This window comes from Microtus oregoni, unplaced genomic scaffold, assembly GCF_018167655.1.
Source record: "Microtus oregoni isolate MIOR12 unplaced genomic scaffold, Mior012 000018F_ref0000195, whole genome shotgun sequence".
NCBI lineage: Eukaryota > Metazoa > Chordata > Mammalia > Rodentia > Cricetidae > Microtus > Microtus oregoni.
The window spans coordinates 4,897,373-4,922,457 of NW_024543077.1; the positions used below are offsets into that span (position 1 = coordinate 4,897,373).

The 25,085-nt window shown below is 41.5% G+C and overlaps 1 long non-coding RNA gene across 2 annotated transcripts; it reads left to right on the plus strand.

Moving 5' to 3' along the window:
• Positions 1-718: 718 nt before the first annotated feature.
• Positions 719-18,378, plus strand: LOC121458710. Of its 2 annotated transcripts, none has more exons than XR_005975875.1 (6): positions 719-855; positions 7,517-7,613; positions 7,882-7,953; positions 9,103-9,245; positions 15,560-15,681; positions 18,052-18,378. It is a non-coding gene; the product is annotated as an uncharacterized LOC121458710 (long non-coding RNA). The 2 variants fall into 2 exon arrangements; XR_005975874.1 differs by lacking the exon at positions 18,052-18,378 and adding an exon at positions 17,437-17,471.
• The last annotated feature ends 6,707 nt before the right edge of the window (positions 18,379-25,085 follow it).

Below are 25,085 nucleotides of genomic sequence, written 5' to 3' on the forward strand. Positions count from 1 at the left end.
TGATTTGGGGAGGTGCCTCGTGACAGAGTCTCTTGTAACAAAATTCAGGACTCAGATACTCCTACATCCCTCCTATATCCTGGAATTCCGTCCCTCTCCAGGAGCAGCTGGGCTGAGATAGATGCAAGGATGCTGTCAGTGTTCAGCTGTCAAGGAGTCTGAAGAGGAGCAAGATGCCCAGGTGCATGCCCGTCCACCCACACTTCCAGTGGCTCTTTATCTTCTGTGACTTCCTGATGTTCCAGGATATAGGATATAGTCTACCAGTCCCATAGCAGGAAGAGAAGAGGCAAGGCTGTGCTGAGGGCAAAGCTGGGAAGATAACAGAACTAGAATTTGCCCTACCAGCCTCTCCTCATTTATAACCTGAAAACTCAGTTCTTCTCCTGACCTGTTTCAGATGTAGTTACCTCCTCTTAGAAAGTTCGTTACAAAAATTATTAAGGTATACAGCAAATTCTGAACTCTTCTTCAACTCTACTGGGGTTTGTTTAGGCAAAGAAAAGCATCAGTAGGATTTCTTCGGTCTGTAAATAAACATGGTTACTCAACAAATATTTATCTTTGGTTAGCATTGACAATGATTTTTTGCCAGGACATCCTCTTAACTGCCAGTGTTTAATGGGTTGATAATGAACAAGGGTCAACTTTCAGAAGTCAATCAGTCTGTCTTCCCTAAGAAGAAAAACACTCACCACTATCACAAAGGGACAGATAGGAAATCTCTATCTGCATCCAGGAAGGTTTGGGCTGCCTTCTCAGCTTAGACCTACTTCTTGCTTCAGCATTTCAGTGAACACACCGATGCAGCAATCAAGAGATTGCTGCCCATCAATGCCTTTTGCCTACTAATCTGTGAGTATGTGTGTGGAGGGGTGAGGGCGTCTTAGCTGAGAAGATAATAGAAAAAGTCATTACAAGGAAGGACTCAACAAACTATTGTATGAATTTTCTGTGCTTAAGTAGCTTACTTACATTCTTGCTTGAACTTTAAATGATAACTTGAAAGAAAAAATGAGAAAGTAAACACAAGGAAGAGACACACGGCAACTACAGGATGTTAGAAAATAAATACTAGACGACCTTTTGATAATGTCTGACGATTGTAGATCCTATATGTTGGAGGTACTTGTAAGGGGTCTTGAGGTCGAATGGAATTAGCTAAGACATGTTGCAAATGTTACTCTTGGGATTTCTTATCTACACGATATTATTTATCCCGTTTCAAACAACATTGACATATATCTGGGAGATCTATCCAATTACTGTGAGAATAATCAAGTACTAGCTGGATTTTATTTAAGAAGCACAGCTCATACTCTCAACAGACCTCTGGAACAGACATTGCTGTTATTCATACATTTCAGAGAGGAAAGTGAAACTTAAGGTGGCTCAAGATCACACAGCTAGGGGGCTGGAGAGATGGCTCAGTGGTTAAGAGCATTGCCTGCTCTTCCACAGGTCCTGAGTTCAATTCCCAGCAACCACATGGTGGCTCACAACCAACTGTAATGAGGTCTGGTGCCCTCTTCTGGCCTGCAGGCATATACAGACACAATATTGTATACATAATAAATAAATAAATTTTTTTTTAAAAAAAAGATCACACAGCTAATAGGTGCTTGCGTCAGGACCCACAGCCAGGATGTGTGGGTCCAACCATACGCGTTCCTGTTTCCAAGACAGACGCCACTTCCCTCTGAGACGCTACAAGATGGGGTTAGATTGAATCTTTTTACAGGTTTATGGGCATGGCTAAATGACCACAGCTCTTGCAGTGGCTCACACTATATTATCAATCAATTAAATTGGTGCCCATCAACCCTAAATGTTTATTATAGAAACCTGACATCATTTTTATTCATGTAGAGTTCATTAGCTCAGATTTCTTTAACAGTGCTTTTAGGAACTGAGAAAATTTTTTTCAGGAGAGCAAAGAGGAAAGAGGTATCCATTTTCCAAGTAGTGAAAAAGACCCCTGCTCTTTTGCAGTAGTATGTGGAATATTTATCCATAAACTCTCTTGTTGTTTTTATGGAAAGTTAATCAAAATACATATTTTTGAGATGAGATAGTATGTTATGATTGAACTACATGGAGTTCAGCTTTTGAGGATTTGGTGAGCAGAAAATGTGGAGAACGGGAGACCTCTGAGCAGAAGCCATCCTGGCCGCAGAGAAAAATGAGCTTTTGTAGTCCAGGAAGAACTGTGGATGGACACACAGAACTCCCAGCGTCTCTGGTTCTTTTTAGTGGCCTCTCCTCGATTCTCTGCTGCTAACTTGCCAGAGGGTAAACATGGGACCAAAGTTCGGCTTCTTCCAGGATTAATCATTCTCTCCTTTATCTGCATCACAGTTCTTTGATATAGGAGAACTTCCTTTCCCAGTTGGACTTGCTGTGTGTCCAGATTTCAGTCAATTACAGTAAATATTGACTTGTAAGGTCATTGCTTTCCTGACAGAAGACAGTTACCATGAGAAAAAAAAATCCTACTTGCAAAATTTTTACTCCTTCGAGAGAGAGAGAGAGAGAGAGAGAGAGAAAGAGAGAGAGAGAGAGAGAGAGAGAGAGAGAGAGAGAGAGTTTTTAAAACCTTACTAAGAAAAAAAAGATTTGGATTTTTTCATTTTCTTATTTAACGATATTTAAATAATTTTCTTGTTTCTAATTTGGTTTTGCAGTGCAATTGTTGTGAATATAGAGTTTGAAATCAAAATTCTGAGCTGGTTCGTGGCTGCAACACTGTCTGGTTGCCTAATACTGGGTAAATTATGAAACTCCATTAAAGAAGATAATAAGTTCTATATATTATAAAAAGTTTAGTTCCGAATGGAATGGAATGGAACTAACCATAGCCCTAGCCCTAGCCCTAGCCCCAACCCAGCTCCCTTCCAGGATTTATTCTTCCTCCTTGACAATCTGTACACTTAGTTTTTTCATGCTATGTTTGTTGGCAAAAGGTTATGTTTAGTGGCAGGAGAAATGATTCAGTTAGTAGGACACTTTTCAAGTGAGGACCTGAGTTTGGGTCCCCAGAACCCACCACAAAAAGCAGGATGTGGCGGTGCACATGTGGAATCCCAGTCACGTGTGGAATCCCAGTAACGGTGAGATGGACAGATTCCTGGAAGCCAAGTTCCAAGGCAATGAGAGACCTGGTCTCAAGCAAAATGTAGACGGTACTCAAGAAATAACACTGAAGTTTGTATTCCTACATCACCATGAGAGGCATGTGTGTATGCATCTGCACACATATGTGTAACACCCAACAACATACTTATACATACCACACACACAGAAATAAATCAGTAAATAAAAGACTGTTTAGAAGAACAATATTTCTCTTCAAAGAATCAAATCCAGAGTTGACTCCGAGGTTTTGTTCCTCTCTTTAAGGTATTTGTTCCATATAACTCTTTATTATTATTTATTTTTTTTTAAAAAAAGAGAAAAACTATCTTTTGAAGTGGAAGTTAGTGTGTGCTGTGAATATGTTTTATTGCCATTGGTTAATAAAGAAGCTGCTTTCGACCAATGGCTTAACAGAATATATATTGTTTTCTTTGTTTCTATTTTATTGATTCCAGCCCTCAATTTGATTATTTCTTGTCATCTATTCCTTCTGGGTGAATCTGCTTCTTTTTGTTCTAGATCTTTCAGGTGTGCTGTTAAATCAATAGTGTAAGATTTCTCTATTTTCTTTATGTGGGCACTTAGTGCTATGAACTTTCCTCTCAGCACTGCTTTCATCGTGTCCCATAGATTTGGGTACATTTTGCCTTTATTTTCTTTGAATTCTAGGAAGTCTTTCATTTCTTTCTTTATTTCTTCCTTGACCCAGGCATGAGTCAAGTGAGCACTGTTCAATTTCCATGAGTTTGTAGGCTTTCTACAATTAGTGTTGTTAAATTTGAACTTTAAACTATTTTGATCCGATAAGATACATGGGGTTATTCCTACTTTTTTTTTTAATTTATTGCTTTGTTAACAAGTTTTGGTCAGTTTTAGAGAAGGCTCCATGAGGTGCTGAGAAGAAGGTATATTCTTTTGTGTTTGGGTGAAATGTTCTCTAGATGAGAACATTTGAACATTATTATTTGAACAAATGAACATTAAGTTCATTTGAGTCATGAGATCTGTTAGTTCCCTTATTTTTCTGTTAGGCTTCTGTCTGGTTGACCTGTCCATTGAGTAGAGAGGGGTATTGAAGTCTCCTACTAATAGTGTGTGGAGTTTGATGTGCGATTTAAACTTCAGTAATGTTTCTTTTACATATGTGGGTGATCTTGTATTTGAAGCATAGATATTCAGGGTTGAGACTTCATCTCGATGAATTGTTCCTGTTATGAGTATAAAGTGTCCTTCTCCACCTCTTCTGATTGATTTTAGTTTGAAATCAATTTTGTTAGATATTAGGATAGCTGCACTCACTTGTTTCTTAGGTCTATTTGATTGGAAAATCTCTTCCCAACCCTTAACTCTGAGGTAGTGTCCGTCTTTGAGGCTGAGGTGTGTTTCCGGTATACAGCAGAAGGTTGGATCCTACTTTTGTATCCATTCTTTTAGCCTGTATCTTTTTATAGGTTAATTGAGTTCATTGATACTAAGAGATATTAATGACCAGTGATTTTTAATGCTTGTTGTTTTTTGGTGATAGTGTTTGTGTGTTTCCCTTCTTTTGGGTTTGCTGGTATGAGGTTATCTGTTGTCTGTGTTTCTGTTTATTTGCATGTGAACTTTCAGAGTTCCTCTCAAGTCATGTGGGATAAGAGGGTTTAGGGGTGGGATAGGAGTTGTAGCTTCCAGGGTCTGTTTGATGGGATGGGGGTGTTGGAGCAGCCTACCTGCAGGAAGCTTGTCTGCTGACTGGATAGAGAAGCTGAATGTGGTTTTATCTCTTTTTTTTTTTTTTTTTTTTGGTTTTTCGAGACAGGGTTTCTCTGTGGTTTTGGAGCCTGTCCTGGAACTAGCTCTTGTAGACCAGGCTGGCCTCGAACTCACAGAGATCCGCCTGCCTCTGCCTCCCGAGTGCTGGGATTAAAGGCGTGCACCACCACCGCCCGGCTGGTTTTATCTCTTAATGTGTCAGTTTGTATTCCAGGTTTTCTAGGTCTCAAGAAGTAAATTGGTCCAATTAGACATCCAATTTCCTGTGGCTTTTTCAGAGAACTTCTAGATGGTGAATTTTAAGCTAAGAGGATTATCTCAGCTTATCAGAGTAACTGTTCAGCAAACACAAACCTATATATGGAATGGTGACAGATGTATGAGTCAATATGGCTGGTGCTGCAATTCACTAACTTGCAGAGTGCTTGCCAGACCGCTGTGAATTGCAGCACTTAGTCTTCAGTTGATATTGCTGCCATCAATGTCTAGGTTATGTCCTCAGCGTTCGGACCTATGGTTGGTAGAAGCTGGGGAGGAGACACACAGGGAATGCTTGTGAAAACCTGCAGGGCTTTGGGAATAGTGTCTAAAATGTCCCACTGAAGTTGTCACAGAGGGCCCTAAAAGGCATTGTTAGAAAGTTGAGGAAATGGGCGTGCTTCTTATATGACAGCAGAATAGGAAATGTAACAAAGGGATGATTTGGTTAGGGAAGTGTCTGTGTAAGGGGCTGATGTTGCTACATAGGATATTTTAGTTGCCAAGAGTAAAAATGGAGATGAGATGAACCGAGTGTAATGTGGTGGGCAGAAAACAAGGCAGGTAGAATTCTGAGCAGATGCCATGATCTCAACCAACCCCAGCACTGCACCAAACAGCAGAATAATGCACGACAGCGAAGAAGGAATTTTACAGGTGTAACTAAAGCCCCTAATTGGTAACTTTGAATTAATCAAAAACAAAAACAAACAAACAAAAAAAAATCCTCAAAGATTATCCTAGATGGGCATGGCCTTCACAGGTGAGTCCTTTTACATTTTATGGGGAAGTGAACAGGAAAGACAGCTTAACTGAGAAAGAGCTTGTTTTACAAGCTTGAGGACACAACACACAAGTAAAAGTCCAGACAGTATAGTATATGTTGTATTCCAGTACTGGGGTAGTGGGGAGGCGGCGTCAGACAAATCTGTGGCTCTCTGCCAGTCAGCCTAGTGGGTCAGCTAACTCCAGTCCTAGTGAGAGACCCTGCCTCTAAAAAGAGATGTTACACCCCACATTGACCTCTGACTTCTATGCACACACGCACACACACACAACACACACAGAGACACACATTCCTGCACACAGGCACACACCTGGGGTGGGAGGAGGGAGTAGTCCCATTTTATGAAGAGGCAGAAAGTCGCTGCATAGCAAGAATGTGAAAGTAATACATACTTTCCGCAATCAACATACAGGACTGGGGAGCAAATCTTTCTTCAGCTGAGGCTGCAGATGGGGCGGCAACTTGCTAACGTGCTTCTGGGAAAACCACTCAAGCCACAGCTGATTCCTTATTTACAGAAACTGTCAGAAAATAAATGTATGCTTTTTAAATTGTTTGTGTGTGTGTGTGTGTGTGTGTATTGATTTTTGTTGAGTTCTACATTTTTCTCTGCTCTCCTCCCTTCCTCTTCCCTCCCCTTCTACCCACTCCCATGGTCCCTTTGCTCACAATTTACCCAGGAAATCTTGTCTTTTCTACTTCCCATGTAGATTAGATTCATGTATGTCTCTCTTGGAGTCCTCATTGTTGTCTAGGTTCTCTGGGATTGTGAATTGTAGACTGGTTTTCTTTGGTTTATATCTAAAAGCCACTTATGAGTGAGTACATGTGATATTTGTCTTAATGGGTCTGGGTTACCTCACTCAATATAATGTTTTCTAGATACATCCATTTGCCTGCAAATTTCAAAAAAAGAAAAGAAAAGAAAGAAGACAAATAATGACATCTTGAAAGCATATCTATTTTCTACCTCTTAAGCTTAGTTAAATATTCTCTAGAAGAGATACAGTATCTGGGGATAGTGAGATTCTCAATAGTCACGGTATCTACTACCAGGCCTGATCTCTGCTTGAGGCCTCTGGTGGAACGGGAGAACTCGGTAGCTATCCTCCGATCTCTATGTGCACACTGTGGCCTGTGTGTACACATGTACACAAAATAAATAAATAAAATGTAAATGGGTTTCACATGATTATATTTCATTGATACAGATATGAATCTCTCAAGAGTAAAGAAAACTTAAAGAAAAAAGAAGGCTTAGAGGAATAGCCAAACACTTAGGAGCACTTGCTGCTCCTGCAGAGGGTCTGTCTTCAGAGCCCCAGCACCCATGTGGCATCTCACAAGCCCCCGTAACTCCATCTCCAAGGAGCCTGATGCCCTCTTCTGCTGTCCATGGGCACCAGCCACACACAGGATGTACACACATTCATGAAACACGCACACATACGCATAAAATAAATGAATCATTTTGAAAATGAAAAACATTTGTTTCTAAAGAAAAGAAAAAGCTGCTCAGCAAGTATTTAACCCAGGATGCAGGGTGATTTAATGTGGGCGCTCACCAACCTTCTCAAACAGCTGCAGGTCCTGTGAATCCTCCCAGGTGCCCTGTAGGCACTGCGGCCTCTTGGCATTAGGATGCTGTCACGCACATCTACATAAGGACTCGAAGCTGGTAAGGAATCTATCCTTATAACATGAGGGTATTAAAAATCTCTTGTCAAAGGACTAAACTTTAATACAACTCATTTAAAACTTACAAAAACTTTAAGAACAACCAAGAACAATTGATGGTTCTCAAGGAGGTAGTATTGGATTTCTGTTGAGCCATTTGGTGACATGTACCAGATTTTTCCCCAAAACTGCTCTGGACCAGTGGATGTTGTCCATTTTCAACCTTTCTGATATCTTCCTGACATCTAATTCTTCCTCTCCTCTCTCAGGCCTGGTGCCAAAAAGAAAAAAGAAAAAGAAAAAAAAAAGTCAAATAGTTTGTGTCCTGCTTCAAAGCTCTGGTGAGTCCACGCCGCTGTGCAGGGTAAACATTTGCAGTCCTGATCAATTTTCTGACTTAGTTCCTCCCGACATCTTTACAGAGTTCTCCAAACATGAGGGAATAAGGAGGGAAAGGCAAGGTTGGGGGAGGGGAGCTGACCAATCGCCTCCTCGTTATACACTTGCCTCCATCCTCAGGCTGAAGTACATATATGTAAGATGAGCAGCGTGTGAGCCTGTACGTGTGGCTGTCATTTTGACTCGTTTGAGCACCGGCATATGCCTCACACACATTTTATGGTGGAATTAGATGTCACCCAAACCTTTAACCACTTAAGCAATCATCTGCCTCAATGTCTTTTTTAAAACGCTATTTCAAGCAGACATTCAAGTAATTTTCTTCCTTAGCTGTTCTTCTCTGAGCTTGTACAGAATTCTTTTCCTTGGAAGAACATTGTTCTTTTGTAAGCAGACCACTTCCTGGTTTGAAAGAAACATATAGAGAACTCTGTTAGCAAGTACAGAGTTATGAAGAAAGGGAAGTACACTCCGGACATAGCACATAAACCGCTCACAAGCTGTGCCCTCAGCGTGGCATCTCTTCAGCGCTTCAGCCACTTAGCAGCCCCCAGATAGCCAGTGCACAGGCAATAGACTTTTGCACGTTCTTACCAGCATGGGCTCAGCCTCTGTGCCGATGGAGACAGAAAGGAAAGAAAAGTATTCCATTATACAGAAGCATTTCTCTCAGAGACAGCTCATAAAAGGAAAAGTTCATGGGGGCTGCACAATTTCTCTCTCCCACTCCACCATAAAATACGCACGTTCTTAAAATGAAAGTGCCAAGGAGAGTTGTCTAAAGTGTGTGTGTGTGTGTGTGTGTGTGTGTGTGTGTGTGTGTCTTCTTTCTCTGGGGGAAAGCCTTCTCATCTTTGGGTTTTCACCACTCATAAATTATCGAGTTATTTCTCACTTATGGCATAAATATCAGTCTGCTTGGTGTATGTACCCACACATCAGCTGAGACTGAGGAGAGCTAAATTTACAAACATTAAATCAATCAGCAAGTGTGAATGGGTGAACAGCGTGGCACCCCGTAACTGAACAAGGCCACAGCATTCCTGCTAATCATCAGTTTTGCAACTTCCAAAGTTTTTTTTTTCTTCTAGTTTTATAGTGTTGCTAGAAGCCAGATGAATAACTTCCTTCTATCAGAAGAAGGGAACAACTACCTCAAAACAGGAAATGAGACACTATCCCAAGAGATAAAGCTACCATAATTCTGAGTGCCACAACCGTTGGAAGATATCAGGTTTGTAAAGAGGAAATGATACTTGCGGTTCATTTAACTTGTTGTTATTAGTGAGAAGTCCTGGAACAGACAGGGCTGGCAGGTGTCTTGTGTGAAAATATCAGTTCTGCAGATGGAGAGAGGGGAAATACACAGAAACAAACAGATAAAAATACATTTATTCTCTACTTCCTCTCCCAGGGCTCCCCTAAAACAGGCATCTCAGGACTAAGCACTGAGGAGATTGATAATCCCCTTTCATTAGGAAGTATCTTCCTGCAGACACTTACCCCTAGCATTAACCAGGCAGGAAGCATGGGCGGGGCAATGAGAACAGGAGAATTCTGGGAAGAGGAAAGACTCAGTCTGCAGTTGTGACCCAGATACAGAGGAAGAAAGATGAGAAAGCCTCACTGATAAAAGGTACCAAGACACATGGCTAACACAGACAAGAATTATGGGTTAATGTAGGATGTAAGAGTTATTAATAAGAAGCCTGAGCTAACAGGCCAACCAATTTCTAATTAATGTAGACCTCTGTGTGTTTCTTTGGGACTGAACGGGTGCAGGACTGGGTGGTACAGAAACCTCTGTTCAACATACCATGAGAAATCATTTTACTTTAACTAAAAGCAAGTATCATGGCAGATAGACTGATAGCCTCAGTTGAGCTATCAATGGCCAGAACTTTTCCTAAGGACTGTGTATTGTGTGAACCGCTAGCAGATGAGAGATGATTACAGTGACCTTGTCGAGGCTGTGTCCTGGATGTTCCTGTGCAAATGCAAACAAGGCCACGCATGAAGGAATCCAAGCAGCTGGGAAACACTAGCGAGGTCTCTGTAAATGGCACTGGCTTGGGTAGAATGTGGCAGTGAGAGGGGAGAAATGAGCCATGACATTAACGGGGAGATAGAGCAAACGGCCTGAAGAGGAGTGAGGACCTGGACGGGACTGGTTCATTTCCCCACATACTGACCAACTCTCTACCCCTTTTCTGAAGTACACACCACTCTGTCTTTCTACCACCGTTACTCTGTGTGGAGATACTGCTTTTCCACATGGGGTGAGAATAGGCAAGAACATACACAAATCACACAAGGAAATTTGTATCATAAAACTAGGAAAAAATAGCACAGTCCATTTTTACAAAAGAATAAATAATGCAGTATATAAAGAAAACCAGAGACTTGAAGTAGGAAGTCCAAAAGGAGGAGAATATGTGATCCTAAATAAAAATGAATTGATCTAGAAAAGACAAGGGCATAAAAAGAAAACATGAATACCAAAATAGATTATACAAGCATATGAAAATGTCAAAAATAATAAAAGCCAAACTCAGATTACATTTTCAATGTAATCAGGAATTATTTAAAGGCTATGCCTGTCTTTAAAGTCATGATTTGTCTCTGGGAGACTGCATTAGAGCTTTCACAACGGCTGGGTCTCTGGGAAGTGGATCAGCGAGAACTTGGTTTCTACTCCACATTCTGTATACCATATTTGTTCTGGAGTATGCACCACACCTAGGTTAGTATTGAGCTGCCTGTAAATTAAGAACTACTCTTGTGTTCAATAAGGAACAATAAGAGAACAGAGAGATATTATGAAGTAAAAATGTTATTCAATTACTAGGAGTTTGAAATTGATTTTTTTTAAAGACCTATGGGCCTGGAGAGATGGCTCAGTGTTTAAGAGCACTTGCTGTTCTTGCAAAGGACTGGAATTTGTTTCCCAGCATCCAAATGTTGGCTCACACCTGCCTAAAACTCCAGTTCCAGGGGATCTAATGCCTTCTAGCCTACAGTAGTCACCAAACATTCTCTCTCTCTCTCTCTCTCTCTCTCTCTCTCTCTCTCTCTCTCTGCACATAAATACATGCAGGCAAATAATAATACACATAAAATAAAAATAAACAAACTTTTTACAAAGCAGGAAAGGAAGTGGAACCAGACGGCAGCTGGGTAAGATCCGATCCAAGTAGAACAACTATTCATGCACCAAAAACCTGCTAAAGAAATTAACAAGAGACCACAGTGCCTGCTTCAAATGAAGCCAAATAGAAACTCATGCTGTAGAAGATGGGAAAAAAGAAGTTGCCTGTGCCAATCCTCCTCTAATCTCAAGCAGCAGCCTCCTGCTTCAGACAGGCAGAAATAGGAAGTCTAGGCTTTGAACCTGAGCCTCAGCACTGTGCTTACTACAGTGAACGCCAGTGTGCCCCATGCTAGCGGATACCCGAAGACTGAGCTACTGATTTCATCTACCCACTGACTGACTGCTTTCTCATTCCTCTGTGTCTCTCGCTCTTTTGCCTGTGCTTGGGACCCTCTTCCTCCTATTGAGTTGCCTCGTCCGGTCTTGATAACAGGGTTTGTGCCTATTCTTATTGTTACTTGTTGGGCCATGTTCAGTTAATATCCCTGAGAAGCCCACTACTTTTTCTTTCTTTTTTTCTTTTTATTTCTGATGAGAAATGGAGGAAGAATGGATCTGGGGAGAAGAATGGTAAAAGGAGGCATCGGAGTGGTAGAGGGAGAGGAAACTATGGTCAGAATGTGATGTGTGAGAAAAGAATTAAAGAGAAAAGAAAGAAAGAAAGAAAGAAAGAAAGATGCAAGATAAACCAAAACAAAAAAACAAAAAAATCTCTCCCCTTCCTAGAAAGGTTACAGATATCCGGGTACAGGAAAATCGAAGACAGTAGTCACACTTAATTCAAGGTCGTCTATCCTAAGACAGTTTATAATCAAACTTTTAAGGCAAAGATAAAGGATCTGTAGGGCTTCCACAAAACAATAATACAAGGATGTTCCATTAACCTGAAAGTACGTCTGTTAGCAGAAACTTTGCAAGCCAGGAGAAAGGGAGTGAGATTTTTCACAGCTAGGAAGAAAAAAAAATCTGACATCTGAGAATATCTTAGCCAACAAGGTTATAATTTTAGAAATGAAGACATTCCCAAACAAAAGACAAGAGCGTATCTCCACCAGATCTGTTTCTTCTACAAAATTCAAAAACATATCAAATATCAAGGAAGTTTTAAAATGGATACAATTACACTGACAAATGAGATTATACTCTAAAGTAAAGAAAAAAATTACACAGAAAAGGAAACAGACAATAGAGAGAAAAGCACAATCTACTGGAGGAAAACACACTCCGTCATATTTGAGCAAGAGTTAGAATCCAGAATATGTGAGAAATACCTCAAGCACACAAGAAGCAAAACGAAAAAGATTAACTGATGGCAATATCTGTAAGTAGGAATTTTTCAAAAGATGATCTGCAAATTGACAGCAGGTACATGGGGAAAATTCTCAGAATCTTTTATCACCAGGGAACTGCGAATCAAAGCCATAAGAAGATGTCACCTTACCCCAGTGAAATGGCTACTGTCAAGGCGATCAAGCCAGGCACGGTACACTTGGGAGGCAGAGGAAGGAGGATTTCTACAAGTTTTAGGTTAGTCCAGGCTGAAGAGTAAAGACCCTGCCTCTAAAAATAAAGAAGTGGGGGGAGGAGGGGAGGGAAGGGGAGGAGAAGGGAGGGAGAAGGAAGAAATTAAAAAGAAACAAAGCCCATAAACAAGCAAACAAGTTAACAAATGGTCATTGAAGATGAAGAGAAAATGGAGCCTTTGTATATTAATGATTGCAATATAAGTTAATTAATATTTACTTAGTGGTTAAAAATCTACTTAAGTTCCTCAAAAGATTAAATTTAGAGCTGCCGTATGACCAAGGAATGCTACTGACTAACATTTCACAAAGAAACAAGATCAGTTATATCCAAGGGACATTTCTCCTCCTGTGAACATTGAAAATGATAGAGAAATGGCTAGGAAATCTAATCCACCCACCATCAACTGATGAACAGATAAAGAAAATGTAGCACATAGAGATGATGGGAGATTATTTATTCATAAAGCCAATGAAATCCTATTTGTAACAAGATCTAAACCAGAGTGTTGCGGGAGGTCCTTCCGCTCCTCCAGCCAATAGCCGCTGAGATACCAGCCCACTGGGGCATGGTCTCTCTCTTTAAAAAAGTGGCCACTTCCCTCCTCGCTCTCTCTTTCCTTCCTGCTCCGTTTCAGGCGACTAGACTCCTTCCTAATTGCGCAGAGGGCTGTTGTTGTCTGGGACGGTGATCTGTAAGTTTTTTCCCCTTTAAATAAATACCACCCTATTAATCATAATTCCAAACTGGTGTGGGATTGTTTGTGACTTATGCCTTCACCAGAGAACCATGATGTTAAACAAAGTCCCGACACAGACAAATGCTACATGATCTTATTCCTATGTGGGATTTACTCTTTTTTAAGCAAGATTTATCATGCACTTCCTCTGCCAGCGTGTAGACTAGATTGACCTCACACACACAATCTAACTCTGCCTCCCGTTTACTGGGATTAAAGCTACATGCCCGACCTTCTGTAAAATTTTAGGCAGCTTCTACCATAGAAGTTGAAGATAGTGTGGTGATAGCCAGAGGCTGGGGAGGGTGGTGGGGATGCATGGGACAGGAAGGCCAACGGGTACTAAGTAACACTTAGATGGAGCAGAAAATTCTGATGCGCTATTGCCCTGCAAAGCAGCTGCAATAATAAACAGATAATGCAGATAATAATATATGGTATTAAAAAATGTGAAGAAGGAATTTTGAAAGTTTCCACTATAATATAATAATATGAATTATTTATCTTCGAGGAGTAAATATGTTTAACCTGACTTAAACATTATGCAGCACATGCATGGGTTGAAATGTAACAAAATGTCTTAGAAACATGAAGAAATTAGTGTTTTATGGATTGACTAATAAATTGAGAAAGCAGAGAAAAACAAGGGACATCACTAAAGATAATAGAAGGAAATTTTCCAGAGCTAAAGAGAGACAGATCTTTACACGGAAATTGCCTTTGGGGATGGAAATATAGCCCAAGGTAGAGATCTTGCGTAGATTTGTGAGGCCCTGGGATTTATGTCAGCACCACCGAAAAGAAAACTAAATTTTTAAAAATCCCCCTTTTCTGCTGTTCTAAATTATGGAGTCATGTGACTATAATTATAAAGCTATTACTACATATTATATCCTTACATGTTATGTAAGGGTGTAAATTTTATGGCACTAAAAGTACAGAGAGAAAGAGTAGAAAGGGAGACGCTGAACCAATAAAAACACGAATTAGAATGTCTTCAGTGAAGGTTGCTCTTAAGAAATTCTAATTTGAATGGAGAAAAGGCCGATAAATAGATAAAAATCAGAAACTTTCAAACTCCATAGGTGGAGAAAAGATCACAAATACTTTCACTTAAGAAAAAGACACTAACAACTTTTGAAAAAATGAGACTTAGATTGGCAACAAAAACAAAAAAAATGCCTTTAGATATGTAAGAAAATATGAAATACCATGTGTACTGGAGGGATGCAGGAAGTATGTAAGGAAATACGAAATACCGTGTTTACTGGGGGCATGCAGGAAGCATGAAATACGGTACGGTCTGGAGGCGTGCAGGAAACTTGCCTACAAGGACAGCAGTGAAGAGGGCAGGAAAAAGGCAGCCTGGAGGGAGCCCTGCTGCTTCATGCTCCCTGAATCCTTCTCCCTCCTGAGGGCTACAGCAATTTTTGTCTTTGCCTTGATCCTGTGAACCATTGTCCTCTTACAAACCAATCTCCCCTGCACTTTCTTTCTTTCTCCTCCTCTTATACTTCTGCCTTCTTCCTCTCCTCATTCTCTTCCCCCTTCCTCTACTCCTCATTCTTCCTCCATCTGCTTACAGTAAGCTATCGCAGAGAAGAAAACTTCACAGCCTGAACCGTCGGACAGATTTCCATAGTTGGGATGATGGACTTCTGGACTGGGCTGGCTCACACGCTGCTAGCTCCTGCGCGGTGACCAGCCTGCCTAGGCACTGACATCACCGGTTGCCAGGTGATGTGCACCTCTTCAAAGTGCCTCTCAGTTGGTCCCTCCTCTGGCTCTTCTTGCTTTCCTGTCTGACTGCCTCCCTGCCTCTCTCCTCTCCCCACCCAGATAGCCTTTCCCCCATTATCCTCTCCCCCTCCCCCAATAAGACCATTGCACTAACTCTGTTGCAGAGTCCTGTTCTCTTAGGTGCTTACCTTGGCAGGGTCTGCCCAAGGTATCTGCTTCGCCATTTTCTATCCTTTTACACATGTTCTCAAGTCAGGTTCTAAACTGAGAGACAAGGAAGCCAGGTAAACAAAGAATCAGTTTTCTTTCCCGTTGATGGTGAATCGCGGGGCGTGGTTTAGGTGTCTAATAAGGTTTCTAGTCTGAATCCCAGAATTTTACCATCTCATCACAGGTACGTTGGGGCCTCCACCTGAAAAGGCAGAGCTGTGCCTAAGCTTACCCTTGATAGAAAGGAAACCAACGGCATGTCGTCTGCAGTCAAACAAATCCCAGCGTGGAAAAGAAGAAGATAAGGTACAGAGTCACCAAGCCTGTCCTTAAAATTGCTCCTTAGGTAATAGCCCTTCTTTTGTTATGGATGAGAAGGGGATGCAGGGATTGCAAGGGTGCTGTGGAGACAGATAGCCCTCTGCGAGTACTAAGACCGGTGTGGGGGGAATGTTACTGTCGGGACTTTAAAGCCAGGTGGACTTGCTACTAGTGTTTTCTTTTTCAAGAACTTTAATGCAACATTAAGTCTGCCGCTGTGGAAAAAATATCAGGAACCTCATTTAAAATAGAGAGCTTTCCGTCTAGAGTGGGTCTAGGAAGTCGACACATATTTTTGGGCAAACCTTCTTTGCGTCTCTTTTGTGAGTTACAGGCAGTAATCTTATCTCCACCATGGGCTTTACAGCCTGGACAATCATACACTCAGTTCCAGGTCACTGAATGCAGTTCTTGGCTAGGAACTTTTGGCAAAGGAAGGCTTCCTTGGGTTTCGCCTGTTGTGGCTAAGATAATGCGACAGATGCCTTCTATAGTAACAATGAGTTTCCTCTAGAAGTCATGAGCAGAGAGCTCATGATGGAAGCTTGTTAAAGCCTGAGTTCCTCTGTCCTCTTCTGGCAGTCAGCACACACTGCGATTCAATCCAGGAGGTTAGGGTGATACACTCCCCCTAACAGGAGATGGCTCAAACAACATGAACCACATACCATACAAGGATAGTGCAGTCAACAATGGACAAAAACATAAGATGTGGTCTCATAAGGCTGTGGTGTCTAGTGACGTAACACTGGTCTTTATTTGTGTAGAAGTAATCCATGGTGCTTGTGCAATGATGGAATATATTTTTTTGGAATGTATTCCCGTTGTTTGTGAAAACATTACTGCTTTTGACATTGAAGCTTCTACAGGAGAGGTGGCTTTGCCAGACTAGGGGCTATTGAGAGACACATAAGAGATACTATAATGATATATATATATATATATATATATAGAGAGAGAGAGAGAGAGAGAGAATTACATACTAGAATTAGACATTGTTCTTCCAGCCTAGTTATAAGACCAAGATAGTGATAATATGACATAAATGTTTATTTTGCAGATCATTCCATGTAGTAATATTTCATTTGTATTTCATTTGTATTTTAATAAGTAAAGCTTGCCTGAAGATCAGAGACTAAAACAGCCGTCGATCAGCCTTACAGACCAGGCAGTGGTGACATACACCTTTAATCCCATTAACCATGCTACTAGTTATCCATAGAAACCAGGCGGTGGTGGTGCACGCCTTTAACCCCAGCACTAGAGAAAAATAAAAGACAGGAGGTGACAGCTCTCACTCAGTCTCATTCTGAGATATCAGGAAGCAGGATCACCATTTCAGGCTGAGGTAAAGGTAAGAGGTAGGGCTGGCTATTTTGCTTTTCTGACCTTGAGGTTGAACCCCAATTTCTGTCTCTGGGTTTTTTTTTTAATCATACTGCAATTCCACCTAATCGGAGTATAGGCTCCTCTCTACACAAAGCACCGAAGAGCATCATTCTTAAGAGCAATGCTATAGAGTTAATACAGATCTCTCCGCCTCCCCCCTTTAATAAGACAAAAAACTTTCCTGGCATACCCTAGTTAGTAGTGAAAATGAGATTTGTCTTTAGTGGTGAGAAATCTCAATGCCATCTGATAATTGTGGTCTGCATTGTTTGAAGTAATTAATTGTGATAGACAACCCCTAAATCTCTGGGGTTTAACACAATAAGAGTTTATTTCTCATTCTCATCACAGCCCAATATTGGCCAGGCAGAACTCTATCTGCTGTGACATCTGGAACACACACTCTCCAAGGTTGTCTCTACTGGGGGGTTTCAGAATGAAAGAAAGAGCCTACCAGCTCCGACTTGCCTCAGCCTGGAAGAGAGACAAAGACCTTAGGTAAACTTAGCAATCTGGCCCTAACCTAACCGAGAGAGTAAACGGGAAGTGGACAATGAAGATATAAGATCATTTTAGGGGGGGAAGGGAAATACCCAAATAAGCACAGCTTTCATTGTCATTGTTAAAGGGGCCACCGTGGAGAGATCATGTGAGTATTTTGTATGCTGCTGTCACCGCACCTAAGGATGAATCTTAGGCCATGCTCCAAATGATTAACACTTCATTTTAGCAACACAGTCCTATTGCATCCAGATTCTGCCCTTTAAACTCTTATTATCTATAAGCCAAGGAGACAACCACTGGGTCTAAACTAATATTCAGAGATTCTGGAGCACTTTTTCTCCTCTTTGCTAAAGCTGTTAGGGAAAGCTCATTTTGAATATAGGAGACTTAGGCACAATAAGTCATTTCATTTCAGAAACTCACCACCTAGGGTTATGGTTTGGATTCCACTTCTATCAACAGGCATTGGAAAACCACTGATAACACCTCTTATGAGATCATTCCACACCACTGTTTAAGAAATCTTTGACGATCTCCAAGTTGAGGCAGATGGTGCCGTTCAGCAACAGCACAACCAGCCCGCACCAGTTTGTTGATCTCCTCCATGAATCACAAATCCCCGGACATTGATGAAGCCTGGGCAAACCTTCCCAAGCCCACCAGATGTGCCGTGAAGTAGCCAGAGAAGCAAGTTACCCTGTGGTGAGAACTCTGTATTTGATGAGCGATGGAATCACAGTGCACACTCCTCATTGTCCTTTGAAACAGAAGTGGGGTTCCCAGAACAAGACTGCCAAGAAGTTTGTTAGCGCTCAAATTTTGTGCTCGAGGTTACCATTGCTCTACCCAGAACACCTGAAGATGGACTCATCTTGTTAGGTTGCATTTCCTTTCCAGAAAAGACTCGCCTCCATGCTACCATTAAAGAATTTGGTTTTTTTTTTGGGGGGGGGGGGCTAGCAGTTTCTTTATTGCTTAACCAATGAAATCAACAGATTGATATATGACACTCCCCCATCACTTCCCCAAAACAGCAACACGCGTAGACCGCTGTTTTAGGAATAGTGTTACCGCTTTCACATTCGTTTTCAGGAAAGTCAATGGCGCCAAGACCACTTAGTGCACAGGAGCGTGTGCACATGCGTGTGTGTGCACATGGTTCCATTTATGTAAATGTGTAACTAGTCCAGCTTTTACTCAGCTTTACACATTATATATAACTGAAGAATTTTAAATCATTATGTTTTGTGTGTATATATGTATGTGATGTTCTTAAGAGTGTTTATGCATACTTGCATATGTATGGATGTATATGTTTGCAGGTATGAGTGTGTGTCTGTGTATGTATGGGCGCAATGGGCACATGTATGCATGCATGTGTACGCCTGTGTGTGTGTGTGTGTGTGTGTGTGTGTGTGTGTGTGTGTGTGTGTGTAAACCAAGCACAGCCATCAGATGTCTTCCTCAACTGCTCTGCACATATTTACTGAGGCAGGTCTCCTAGTAAAACAAAGGCATGCCAGCTCAGCTGGTCTAGCTAGCCAGTTTAGGGGGCATCTCCTCTCTCTGTCTCCTAAGCACTGGGGTTTAAGGTGGGCAAACACACCTGCCAGGCATTCTTGTGGGTTCTGGGATTTAACTCAGTTCCTCATGCTTGCGTGCACAGCAAGTTCTTTATCCATTGAACAATCTCCCCAGGCCCAATTTTAAAATTAATTTTAACAAAGAAAAGACAGCAGTTTTGTGTTGCCAGCTGAAGGATTTAGAATACCACTAAGTTTCTATAGATCATCTGCATTTTAAAGAACTTTCAAAAGTTCGCTTCACCCTCCTCCCTGCATGTGAGGCTCTGTTTCCGAGCTTTCATTTTTTAAAAAATTTGTTTATTTATGTATTTTTTTAAAAAGCTATATTTTCTCATTATACATGCCTCTCCCTCCCTTCTTCCTCTTCCCTCCACACCTCACTTCCCCTATCCTACACCCCATCCACTCCTCAGAGACTTGGGAAGTCAACAAAGTCTGGTGCCTCACTCTGAGGCAGGACCAAGTCCCTCCCCACTATATCTAAGCTGAGCATGATATCCCTTTAAAAAGAATGGGTTCCAAAAAAAACAGTACAAGCAGTCGGGATAAATCCTGGTCTCACCACCAGTGGTCCCATAGTCCTCCCTAGCCATACAACTGCATCCACATACAGAGAAACTAATTTGGTCCTTTGCTGGTTCTCTCACAGTCAGGCTGGAGTTAGTGAGCTCCCATTAGCTCAGGTAGACTGTTTCAGTGGGTGTCTCCATCATGGTCTTGGCTTCTTTGCTCATATTCTTACTTCTCCCACTCTTCAACTGGACTTTGCCCAGTTTTCCACTGCAGATCTCTGCATTTGCTTCGATAAGTTGCTGGATGAAGTTTCTATGATGATATTTAAGATTGTCATCAAACTGACTACAGGGCTACCTCAAGATCCAGCAACACCGCTCTTGGGCATATACCCAAAGGATGCTCAATCATACTACAAGGACTTTTATTCAACTATGTTCATTGCAGCATCATTTGTAATAGCCAGAACTTGGAAACAACCTAGATGGCCCTTCAATCAAAGAATTGATAAAGAAAATGTGGTACATCTACACAATGGAGTACTACTATAGGTAATAAAAAACAATGACATCTTGAAATTTGCATGCAAATGCCTGTTACTACAAAAAACTATCCCAAGCGAGGTAACCCAGGCCCAGAAACATGAGCATGGTGTGTACTCACTCCTAAGTGGATATTAACAAAGGATAACAAGCCTATAGTCCATGACCCCAGAGAAGCTAAGTAACAAGGAGAATCCTAAGAGAAACATATATAGATCCAACTGGAAAGGGAAAGTAGACAAGATCTCATGAGAACATGAGGGTGGGGGCAGAAGGGGATGAGGTGGGGAGGAGAACTTGAGGGAACAGGATGGTAGAGATGGGGGAAGGACAGAGACGGAGAGCAAGGACAGAGATATTTTGATTGAGGGGCTAGTAAGAAACCTGGCACTAGAAAAATTCCCAGAAATCCATAAGGATGTTCCCAGCTAAGACCCTAAGTAATATTGGGGAGCTTTCATTTTTTCAACTATGAAAGAAGGAAAATGAGATTGTGTTCCTCACCCATGCTGCTGTATTGAATAATTAGGTTGCCTTCAGAAAGAATTTAATGTCATTTTGCAATATTTGCTTTTCATCAAATGAGAATGGTGGGACGGGTGCTGTCCATGGTTCTGAGACTTGGGACTTGACACACAATGTAAGGGGTCTGCAGGAGCCAGCAAAGGAGGAGGTCTTCTCTTAGGTCAGGCGCTATTTGAAGACTTATCATTGAGACTATGCTGAAGTGGCACCACTCACAGCTTATTTCACAGTAGTGTTATGGTGGGATTAAGTGTTCACTACGACCAAAGCTCTTCACCGAAAGAAGGCATTTCGTCAGGGATTTGCTTACAGATTCAGAGGAATCATCTGGGCTTCTGGTGTCAGATTGGAACTGCTAGTGCACCCCACCTAGTGGACTAAGCTATTACCAGTTGTTGGGTTCTCTCCAGTAAGAGAAAGCCATCATGGATTTCACCAAATGCTGAAGCGCCCAGCCTCAAGGAAAAAGTAACTACTAGGTTCTCAGCTCTCAGGGGTGACTCTGATATTGCTACTATTTTAAAACTTACTTAATATTAATCTGTGGATGCATAGCTTCATCCCACCGGTTCTGTTTCTCTAGGGAGCCCTGACTAATACAATGTCATATAGTAAATTACAGCCTACAAAAAGCCCCGCAAGATCGGATGCATACCACACAGCGAATGCAGGGACAGCATCTGGTCAGTTCCAGACCTTTCCATGACAAGCACAGGTTTTCACCCATTGGATATCATCCGTACCGACTGCCGGATGGGGTGATTTTTGCTTGCACTAGTAAACAGAACACTTGGGGTGAGGATAGACATAGTGCCACTTAGAAGAAAGGAAGATAATTTAGTTCAGGCCTAATATTCTATAATAATGTCTTAATGTCATGGCTATCTGATAAACATCCCACGGAAATATCCAAAGCCAAGGATTCCTCACGTGGTTCAGTCTTCTACACAGAGTCCATTTCCAGAGATTTGATGTAGCCGCTAAGTGGGAATTAAGTGGAACTAAGACCCACATTGTGTAGGTCTTAACATTCTCTCTAAGTAACGACATGAAAGATGGAAACAGAAAAGTGGGTAGGAAAGGAGGAATCCTCTGCTCAAACATTTTATTCTAGTTACATTGTATGCGTGTTGTGTGGGTGTGGTGCATGCGAGTGTATATAGGTATATGTATACGTGTAGAGGTTAGAAGGATCCCTTATCACTCTTCACCTTACTACATCGAAGCAGTGTTTCTCACCGAACAAGAAACTCACAGTTTAGGCCAGGCTAGCCTGTCAGCAATGTCCTGGAACCTGTCTGTCTCTGCCCTGCCAATAATGTGATTACAGGCACAGATGGGTAGTCATACCTCATCTTTGTTTGGTTTTTGTTTTCCAGGATCTCATTGTGTAGCCCTGGCCAGCTTGGAATTTATTTTTTAAACTAGGCTGCCCTTGAACTCACAGAGACCTGTTTGCTTCTACCTTCTACATATTGAGATTAAAAAAGTGTGCCATCACCCTAACCTATGCCAGGCTTCTTGGGTACTTGGGATCCTAACTCAGATCCTCATGCTGGCACAAGCGACATTCCTACCTACTGAACCAGCTTTCCAACTCCCCACACTTGCAATTTTGCACATTTTTTATTGTCCAACTATTCAGACATTACAAAGACTCAAATGTGCATCTAAAGTAAAAGGTATCTAGTTTGTGTATGTGGTGTGTGTGTGTGTGTGTGTGTGTAAAACTAGCTATTTATTGGACAAAATAACTCCCACGACAATATAATTTACTATTTGAAAGGACGGGGGTCCTTTGTTATTACTTTAATGCCCAGAGAACTGCTTTGTTCAGAGTTCACTGAAGGACACATACATCTTTTGAGTGTCAAATACCATGTGCCTGCATCTTTTCCAGGTCCCTTACCTGTCATTTTATGAAACTTTTATGACCGTTTGCAGACAAAGGCCAACAGTGTAGAGAGGAACAAAGAAAAGTTTCATAAAGAGCAGACCCAGCAGTTTAAAATCGGTTGAGAAATTCATCTCTCAGGCCCGAGAATGGCAGAGCGTGGATCCGGGTGTCATTGGAACAGGTGAGTCATAAATATGAGCTTCGAGATCCTTGGTTCCTGCTCTTGCTGGTGCTGAGTCTGCATCAGGCAGCAAGTGCACCTCAGAGTCTCACAGCCAGCATCTCATCTACGATGGTTTCTTTACCTGTAGAACCAATCTTCCACGTCATACCCTTCTTTTATAGATAATATTGCTATCAAATATTGCTAATGAAAATAATTAGAAAATAGCTATCAATAATAATAGTCTACAATGAAAATGGCACACTGAAATGTGGAAAGACCCGTGACTTCTCCTTCGCGGTCACAGCCTACATCTGTGGAGGACTCTACTCTGTGCAAAGAAGCATTTCCTGGAGTTTACTTACTTAATTATATCTTTAATCCTTTTATAAACCCCTGGAGTTCCATATCGCATCTTTAATTCAGGAAATAATAAGTTTGCATCTCAGAATTGTTGGAACAAGTCTGAGCACAGGGAAGCACTCAGTAGTTATGAGTTTCATTATCCAGTAGTCTATTTTCTCCACACCTTAGCAACCTGTGGACTTGTTTTTAACCCCTTTTCTGGCTCTTCCAACCTTTCTCATGGCATCATAAAAGTCACAGGCCACATTTTAGTGCACCCCACTTTGAACTAGAGGATTTGGGTACATTTAAGCCTCCTTCATATAGCCTCTTTTGGACACTTCTCCTCTATCTTACCACTCCTTTCTGCTGATGTTTCTGCCATACTTTCCTTACTAACTGTCTCGGTATCTGAACGACGCACTTGGGTTTATAAGCTCATGTTTCTGTGGGCAGCAGAGCGGTCTTTATAGGGCAGTGTTCTGGTGCTGCACACTTTGGAGTAGCCTTCAGGCTTGAGTCCTAGCTCAGCAGTTACTGATGATGAATTTGTAGTCATTCACTAACCATAGCTTCAGTTTCCCTGTTTGTGACGTGGAAATAATGAAGGTTTATATCTTTTGGGTTTATTTAATTTTATAGCTGTTACATTTCCTTTTTAATTATAGTTTTAGTAATTCTCTAAAAATTGCATACACTGCGTTTTCGTCATATTTACCCAACTGCTACCCTAATTTTTTCCATATTCATTCTCTCCTCCCTACGGCCCCAACTTCTCGTCTTTTCTTATAATAACCCATCAACTTCAATTTGTGCTGTCCTGGATGTGGGACCATCCAATGAAGTGATGTGTGGTTGATGTACAGGCACTCCATCCTAAAGAAAACCGACTCTTCATTCCCCAGAAGATAGGGAGTGTTTATAGCTCCCCAGTTAGGGGTGAGGAATCAGGAGCCCCTCCCCTCTCCATACTGGGTGCTGGCTGGCTTGACCCATGCTGGGTCATGCTTACTCTCAGTGCCTCGGCCAGGTGTAATGTTCTGCTTTAACTACCACCCGGTGCGCAATTCTGCTAAATGGGCATAACACCCATTAAATGGATTTATTTTTAAATAATACAATGCATGGAAAGGGTGTGGCCCTGCTCCCAACACAGCTGAAAGAATGCCGAGAAAAATCTAGTAGAGATTGCTGGTTTTAATAATGACAGTGTTTGCCTTCCTAGCGTCTAGCCCACCTCCTGAAATTAGTCTGAACTCATCATGATTCCACACTTCCCCTGACAGTGACCTGTTCAGAATTACCAATTAACAGCCTCCCCAAGCTCTGTGAAACAGAAGGGAAAGTTGGCTGGGGAGCTGTGGGAAAGACTTTCTTCTCAGCGAAGAGCTGTAAAAAGAACTACGGCTCTTAGAAGGGGAGGAGTGTTTCTTTGCACTCTCTGTTATTGTCATATCATGGAAGTTTATATGTTTGACAAAATGCATGTTTGAGAAAATTTTAAGCTAAGCATCTTCTTTTCAACTTGATAATCTCAAATGCAGATTGTATTTGTAAAGATGTAATGTAAGGTCACAATGAGAGATTGCAGTACGGTAGGGCCAAGTCATCCATAAATGTCCCATGGTTTGACAATTACATTGCGCTCTGCCTTTTCTTTGTCTATAGGACTTGTTCACGTCTTGTTGCTAGTTCATGATTAACAAAAGCACCGATCTAGGCAACAAATGAGATTAATACAAATTAATCCTAATCTGCAAATGGCACTTGAAAGGTGGTCCCAGAATTCAGAGTGTAGCTTTTAGACATTTTTACTGGAATAGATGCTCTCACGAATCTTGTGTTTGCAAATACCACATCTGCTTTACCAGGCAGCTTTCAGCAACACAGGTTTTCTTGTTGTTGTTTTTCAGTTCTAGATCACA